Raw genomic sequence first — 9,019 nt, forward strand, 5'->3', positions numbered from 1 at the left:
ACAGAAATATTATGATTTAACCGTTGTGTAATCAAAAGCTAGAGTGGATGATTATTCATTTAAATGTTTCATTAAAATTAAATTCTCCCAAATCTGCTTACTATGGTTTATATCTTATCATATTTGCATTCGTTACAGGAAGGTCATTGTGGGCCAAATAGTATGTCATTTAAATGCAGCCATCACAATTGAGTCTCTATTCCTCTAATTAAAACAAGAAATTTGTTTTTGAAAGCTACAAAAATCAGGCATCAAAATTTGAGATTTTCAGAAGACTTCTTTAGGTAAGAACCATAAAGATACAGATAGTAAGAATATATAATAAGATTTAGGGAATTTCAGTTTTAATAACATAAACTGTCTCTTGTCTGGAACTTAATAAAGCTTTCCTAGAATCACAAACTGTGAAATTATAGCCTCAGAGGCTTCTCAATGACAAGTAACATTAAGATTAAATAAGATCTTAGAATTAAACATCACAATGTATTGTATCTGAAAATAATAGTTATAAAACTAAATTTAGTGTATTCTAAAATTTTTACCAATAGATGTTAAGGAGAAAAGTTTAGGGGCAAACCGAATCAATAATTTAAGATTGTAGACCAAAGAAATTATTGATAATATTTCTTTAACCAATAAAACCATTTGTATCATATAATGAAATGCTTAATCTTTATTCCCCCCAGAGTTCAGCTTTTTATTGAATGTGTTACAAAAGAGATTTAGTCAAAAAGACCAAAGCCTATGCCATCATAAGACTACTCAGATCGCAGATTCTTCTTTCTTTGCTTCCACTTGATTCTCATTAGCCGGGGCAGCAGTGATGGAGAGGGCAGGACTTTCTTCTGGTACAGGTCCAACAAACACTATCTTGCAGATAAAGCTCCCAATGTTGATATTGGCCAGAGCCTTTGCAAACCAGCCTGGTCAGAAAGGTTCAAAGTTTACACCAGCTGCTTTAATGAGGGCACTGATCTTCTTCTCCTTAACTGTCACCTAATTGTTGTGCAGGGTGAGAGCTGAGTAGATACTGGCAAGCTCCCAGACAGAGGCTATGGTATAGGCTAGTGTTGGGTAAGCACTGCCAGGAGCAACCCTAGTCACCAGAAAAACTGAGCACCTCATAGGCAGCTGAGGAAAGGGGGAAGAAATGCTTAATTTTCAAATAGAGGTTTTTGTAATAGATTTTAACTTGTATAAATAATAAAGTATGCTCTAAATAATCTCCATGAAGATAAGGACCTTTTATATCTTGTCCAGAGCTGTATCTTCAGCACCTGTCATAGAACTTGGCACATCATGGATTCAATTTATATTTATTTAAAATAGGAGCTGCTATGCTACACTTATGCACAAGAGGGCATGACTGAACCTGCTGTGCCGATAGTACTGCTTTTTCTTAAAAACCGTAGGTTTTGCTTTATCCAGTTGTTCTTTATAGATAGCAGGTTACTCTGGCTGACCTTCTAGAGTATAATGGTAACACAGTAAAGACTATAAAAAGCCATTAAACTGAAATTTACTACAACATAAAACTTAGTTTCTACTTTTAGTTGTAATATTTAAAAGATTTGTCAGAGAACTGAAAAAGTAAAACAAAATAGAGTGATGTTAAATTTTAGATTTTTTTTCTTTAATAGCAACTCTTCCACGTTAACTGGGTGGGGCTTTGTCTGAGGTCACTGCCATAGGTATGGTGCTTTTATTTAGATGGTATTTTTCTTAAATTTTATTTCCTCCATTTTTGTGAGTAATGAACTAAAACAAATTAGGGTAAGAAAATTATTCTTGATAAAGAAAATTTATTTTGCAGAATGCAAAATTGCAATAATAAGCAAGAGATGGAATTGGAAAAGTAAGACCCAATGTTTTATATTTTGGGGAGAAGGAAGGACTCTACTGACCATCCTAGACTCTCGGTAGGTGGCCATGCTAGTTCTACAAAGATCCAAGGCACAGACATTTCCTGACAATTGTATATTACAGTTGCATAGCCATTACAAATCACTCTTACTCCCCTGTTCCAGCTCTCTCTCCTGCTCATTAAAAAACAAATAGCATAACAAATAACCAAAAAAAAAAATCATTTATCTATTAATACCTTCTTATGTATATTTCTTCCTTGGCAATGGTCACCATAGAGACCACATATTTGTAAGGTCTCTGGGAAGTATTTGTTAATGGGTGGGTCTTTGGGAAGTACTTAGTACCATTGATCTCTTTTCCATCTTAAAATGTTGCTCTCTCCTGCTTTCCTTATTACTTTCATGGACTTTCCTTTTCAGTCTCTCAGATGGGCTTCTTTTTCCAAGATTCTCTCTTTGGCTCTTCTCTAATAACTTTACACACTGTATCTGGACAAACCCTTTTACTGTGTGACTTCAGTTATATTTTCTCAAGCTCAGAACTCTAGCTTAGCTCTCAATTTTGAGCTCTAGGCCCCTATGAAACTGAACTCTGAGCTTTCTAATTAGAAATTCAAATATATTTAAAAAGATTTCATCATTCCCTACCCCAAACCTGTTTCTCTTGCTTAGTTCAGTGAATGGCAATACTAGATGTCAAAGCAGGTATTTTGACTTTTCCTTCTTTCTCAGCCTCCATATCTAATCAAATAGTCTAGGAGACACACCTATTGTTTCTTTCAAAAGCCAGTCCCAACCTTTTCTCCACTACTCTTAGAATCTATCTCCCATTATAGAAGCTGAAAGAGCCAGATTTCATTTTTTCAGTTTCCGTGCATTTGAGGCATGGGCATTTGGCTCAATTCTGCTTAATGGGATATGAGGGGAACCTGCCTAAAGTCTTCTGGGTAAGATCTTCCTCTCTTATTGAAAAAAAGAAAAAGAAAGGAAGGAAGGAAGGAAGGAAGGAAGGAAGGAAGGAAGAAATGAGTGTTCAATGGGCTTCTCCCTTTCCTTCCTGTTTGGACATTGCTATTTGAGGGTATGACGCTCAAGGTTGATGCTTAAGACCATGAAAAAGAGAACAACTGCATAAGAAAATGACCCGAAATTATTCTTTTACTTACAGTTGAAATTATTCTAACATAAAGTGGTAAAGATACAAGTAAAGCCAATTGATTTTAGCACCTAAATATCTCTTGAATATGCCTCCTTCTTTTAGTCCCTTTTGTTAATAATTTTGGGCCTCTGTCATTTTTTGCATGAGTTATTCAAGCAACAGCCTAACTGGTTTATCTGCTTCTACTCTCACTTCTTTTTCAGTCCTACTTTCCCTCTGGTATCGGAGGAGATTGTAATTTCAAACTTCAAGATCATGCCTCTGCCCAAGTTACAAAATTTTTAGTGATTCCTCTTAAATAGTAGTTATTGTTAAGTCATTAAACAGGTACTAAGTAGCAAGTACTACTTCAGCTGCTAGATCAACTTATCTCATTCAATCCTCAGAACTAAACTATGTGAGGAGAAGGCTAGTAAAATCATATGAAAAAATTAAAGTTTAGTACACTGCCAAATCTTATCTGGTGATGATTTTTTGTTGTCTAGCTAAAAAAACAGTCTCACATTTTCTATGAGGTACTGAAATGAAAGCATTTTTGAAACAGAAACGATCTACCCATGAACATTAATTTTAGTTCTCCAATACTCGATCGTGTTGATCTTTGTAGGCATTTAAATACATTTTTAATATCTTGGTGAAGTTGTGTTAGAAGTGAGATATCACTTTTATTCTCTCTATTCTCTTATGCTTCACTTATATACCTATTGTTTGAAAAGTAAACAAACAATGCCAAATTTTCTTAAATAGTTTGTTCTTAAAGAAGAGATCAACTTATAAAACAAACAAGTTTGTCCTCTCAAAAATAAAATCTCATGGAAATAATTATGTGCCATCTGAGAATTTAAAAACATATTTTGCTTCTAAATTGGTATTTGGATGACATTAATTAAAATAACTATAATCATGACTTAAATATTCATTAAGTCTTTGGTAATATCTTTCCTAGTAATTGTTTTGACAAAGCGATTTATAGAAAACATCGTTATCCTATCAAATTATAATTATCCTACAAAGAAAGATAGTTTGGGAGTAATGATAGGTGATTGAAATAGAAAAGATATTTGATAAGGAGGGAGCAGTTTTGGGGTATCACGAGAAGGTTGGAATAAATTTTGTGGGTGTATTAGTTTCCTATTGCTGCTATAATACAATTACCACAATCTTAAAGCTTAAAACAGCACAAATTTATTATCTTACAATTCTGAGAATCAGAAGTCTGAAATGAGGTCCATTGGGCTAAAATCAAGATGTTGGCAGGGCTGCATTTCTTCTTGAAGATTCCAAGGGAGAATCCATTTTTTTTGCCTTTTCCAGCCTCCAGAGTTTTCCTGGATTCCTTGGGTCATTGACCCCTTCAATCTACAAAGCCGGGTGTCTTTCTCACAATGTCATCTCTTTGGATCTGATACTACTGCTTCCTTCTTCCAGTTTAAGGGATCCTTAATGATTACATTGAACCCACCTGGATAATCCAGGATAATTCCTTATTTTAACTTAAGCTGATTAGCAACCTTAATTCCATTTGCAATTGTAACTCTTGCCACATAATATGACATTTTCACAGGTCTTGGGGATTCAGATAAAGACCTTTTGGGGGGCACATTATTTGTCTATTTTGTGGGTAAAGCAAAGATAAAGCCTTGAGATGGAATAATTATGGTTGTTTTTTTCCAGGTCCAGAGTGCAGGAGTGATATACACTATAATTTGATTCCTGCTCACATCTCAATTTTCCACTTATTTTAAGACTTTCTGATCATTTTAGAGAAGTTTTGATTATGCTTTTTCTATGGCTGTTTGATCCAGATTGAACCTATCACTGGCAATTATCTTTCTTAATAGCCCTTATTTTTTGCTGACTTGCTGCTTCTATATTTTTAGCAAATGATTTTGCTGTTATCAATAATATATGTCAAATGATTGAATAAGAGTTTTCTTATTTCAATATCCCTTTATTGTTACCTTCTAACAAGTAGAGGACAATTTTATCCATTATACTAATTTTTGCTCACATATATATGTATTTTTGCCCACCACCAGGGGAAAAGGATTGTGATTGGAACAGCAGGGGATTCAAAAATAAGTAAACTGTAGTTTTCAGATTTTTAGTTTACAAAACTTTTTCTTCAAATGATACCTTCTGTGGAAGTCTATGGCCTGTTATACAAAACAGATCAAAATTGAACTGTTTTGTTGGCAGAAGGAGAGCTCTAGCCTGACTTCTCACTTCCTATTCTTGGCAACTCTATCTTGAACAACAATGAATTCACGAGTCCTTAGGAAATGTACAAGGAAATAGAGGATAAAACAAAAAAAATTTATTTTTTATTCAAGATTTCTCCCCAGCTCCATTGAGTTAAAATTGATATCTTTTAAGGTATATGCATATATTGCAAAATAATTACCACAATAGGGTTAGTTAACATATCCATCACTTCACTTAGTTACAATATTTTTTTTGTTGTGAGAATTTTTAAAATATACTCTCCTAGCAATTTTCAAAATATAATACAGTATTGTTAACTAAGGTTACCATGCTGTATGTTATATCCCCAGAATTTATTCACCTTATATCAGGAAGTTTGTATCCTTTAACTACTTTCACCTATTAGCCCCACCCCCATTCCCCAATTCTGACAACAAATACAAACTTTAGTAGAAGGCAGAGTGGAATAAGTGAAAGAGTGAAGTACAAAATGAGTGGAAATTCAGGAAACATAAAAATCATAAGCAGCTGTTGGAGTCGGTTGGTATCAGAGTCATGAGTCGAAGAACAAGTAAGATTTTGGAAAAGTTGGTATAATGAAGAAGATGCACAGGCAGAGAACAAAGAGATGAATAAAGAAGCAAAGGAAGACAGGGTGTGTTTGTGCACAGCACATAGATCATTTGGACAATAGCATTGGCTAAATTTAAGAGAAATTTGAAAAATATGGGCCAAGACATGACATGGAGCAGGCTAGGAAAAAGCTTGAATATCAGGGTGAAAAAACTAGGTAGATATTTTTGCTCATGGGAAACTTGCACTAAACATAGGAGTCAGGAATTAGAAGCAAGTTGTATTAAAAAAGTGAAACACATTTATGAAACCAATTGATAGTCTTGATAATCTCCTTTGAGCTAAGCAAAGAATGCAATTTGAGGAACCAAGGCAACTACTTTGACTTCCTTTCTGTCATGTGGTAGTGTGTCCTAGTTCCAGACAGTTTCCACTTTTGGCTATTATGAATATGCTGCTTATGAATATGACTGAGTCAATGGCCTCAGTCATATATCTTGACCCCAAAGACTCTCACAACTCACTCTGCTTTTTTCCTATTCCTATTCCTAGAAGGAAATAACATGTTAAACTCAATTTAAACATTTCAGAGCTAAGTGAATATAGCATCTATTTATATAGATGCTATTTATATAGCATCTTTGACAAGGGTTTCATTTTGGAGAATTTCCACAAGAAGGCTGATTTGACAGATGTGAGTGGACTTTATATGTCTTCAGACCTCAAAGGAAATCATGGTTTATTTTCATACTTTCTGTCAGTGTTTGCTACAAAAGTTCAGCGGATTCTGCTGATGTATCATATAGCAGATAGTTTTCAATAACAAGTTTTTCGTAATTGTCTAATGTTGAATATTTACTACAATTCTTGGAGTTGTTATTGTTGTGTTATTTGTGTAGTTTTATCTTTCATACCACAGGAAACACACATGGAAACTCTTATTCACTTTCTGGGAAAAACCAGTGTGGAGCCCTACTGGCCTCATCTCTAAATGGCACCATCATTCACCCAGTTTCTTAGGCAAGAAACCAGGGAGTCATTATTGGTGCTTTTTCTTCTTTTTCCTCATCAATTAGATTTCAAAAAATGGTGATGATTATTTACTCTTCTCACTCTCCACCACTTACAATGTGACTTTACAACTCCTCCATCTAAGAGATGCATCTATTTCTCCTTTCCTTGAATCTGAGTGTATATTGTGACATTGTGTGTGTATGTGTGTATGTAACATAATAATATATATTTTATATTTTTTTCTTTGTTCCAAATGTTTACATATTAAACTTAGAAATTTTTTCTAGTATCAAGTATAATAACCATATTTGCAAATTTATAATTCTAAAGTCATTTCAGTTTCCTTCTGTCTTCAGCACAATGAATCTTTTTTTCAACCTAACAACTTGATTCAGATACACTTCACATACTGTAAAATGGAACCATTCAAGATGCACAACTCAATACTTTTTAGTATAGTCATAGAGCTGTGCAATCATTCTTACCATCACTTTTAGAATATTTTCATTACCCCCAAAAGTAACCCTTACCCATTAATAGTCACTCCTATTAGCCTTCCAGCCCATCAACCCTAAGAAACTACTAATCTAATTGTGTCTTTATAAATTTGCCTACTCTGTATATTTCATATAAATGGAATCACACAATACGTGGTCTTTATGTCTGGCTTCTTTAACTTGGCATACTGTTTTCAAGATTCATCCATGTTGTAGCATGATTTAGTATTTCATTATTTTTTTATTGACAAGTAATATTCCATTGTATAAATATATCACTTTTTATTTATCCGTTCATTAGTTGACACATTTAAGTGTTTCCACTTTTGGCTATTATGAATATGCTGCTTTAAACATTCATGTACACATTTTTGCATAGACAAAAGCATTTGTTTCTCTTTAATTTATGCCTAGAAGTGGAATTACTGGGTCATATGGTAACTCTACGTTTAACTTTTTGAGGAACTACTAAACTGTTTTCTAAAGTGGCTGCACCGTATTACATTTTCACCAGCAGGATGTAAGAGTTTCAGTTTATTTACATTCTTTCCAACATGTTATATAGCCATTCTAGTGACTATGATGTGGCATGTCGCTATGGTTTTGATTTACATTTCCTTATAGATAATGAATTGACATCTTTTCATGTTCTTATTGTCTAGTTCTGTATCTCTTTGGAGAAATGCCTTGTCATTTCATTTGATTAATAGATGATAGTGTTATTTCCAAGCCTAGGTATCAAGCAACCTTGCACACTTCTGTGTTCTTGCCAAGACCACTGTCCTGCTGCCATGAGAATAGGCCTGTGCTAACCTGCCTGGGGACAAGGAGCCATGTGGAACAAAGCTGAATCAACTAATTTATCTCTGCTGAGGCTTCAGACATGTGAGAGAGCCCAACCCAAATCAGCAGAGCTATCTTACAGCTGACCCTCCAGGTTACTTAGACACATGAGCAAGACCGTTCTAAACCTTCCTGACCCTAGCTAACACATAATTTTTTTATTTAAATAAATGCATGCTATTTTAAGCCAATAAATTTTAGAGTGGTTAATTGTGCAATGAACACTAACAGATATACCCTCCTTTACTTAATCATTCTGAGTAGTATATCTTCTCCTTCCTTCATGTAATTTATCTGCATTTCATATTCTCATTTTTTACTGCCTTCTATCTCAATTTTAATTTTGCCTCATCTTTACTACTAAAATAGTCATATTTTCTTGTACTTAACACCCTTTAATGGTTCATCATTTTTGATGTAATAAAGTACACACTGTTGAAGGAAGTCAGCCTGGTGTCTACGAGCCCAATTTGTTGCATCAGACTTCCTGGCATCCCCACGTTCTAGCTGCATGGCCTTGGGTTAGTTACTAAACCATTATGTTTCAATTTTCTCATGCTTAAAATGTAATAAAAATCCTACCAAACTGATAGGATTTTTGTGAGAATCAAATGAGGTTTATGCAAGTAGAGTCTATAATAGAACCTAGCACATCATAATTACTCAAATATATGTACTACATTTTTTATTCCTTAGTATGAAATATAAGACCTTCCACTAATTGGCTCTTTTACTCTATCTCTAAAGTCATATTTCACTATGACTTTTTTACAACCCAAACCATAGCTATCACTTAGCCATCAGTTCCTCCAATATGTAGCATGTTGTTTAAAGTCTCCATAGTTTTATTCATGTTTCTTCAA

At 34.1% G+C, this 9,019-nt stretch overlaps 1 pseudogene; it reads right to left on the reverse strand.

The window, feature by feature from the left end:
• Positions 1-722: 722 nt before the first annotated feature.
• Positions 723-1,931, reverse strand: LOC120588118 (60S acidic ribosomal protein P1-like; annotated as a pseudogene).
• Between the last annotated feature and the right edge of the window lie 7,088 nt (positions 1,932-9,019).

The sequence above is a fragment of the Pteropus medius genome, unplaced genomic scaffold, assembly GCF_902729225.1.
Source record: "Pteropus medius unplaced genomic scaffold, Ma_sr-lr_union100, whole genome shotgun sequence".
NCBI lineage: Eukaryota > Metazoa > Chordata > Mammalia > Chiroptera > Pteropodidae > Pteropus > Pteropus medius.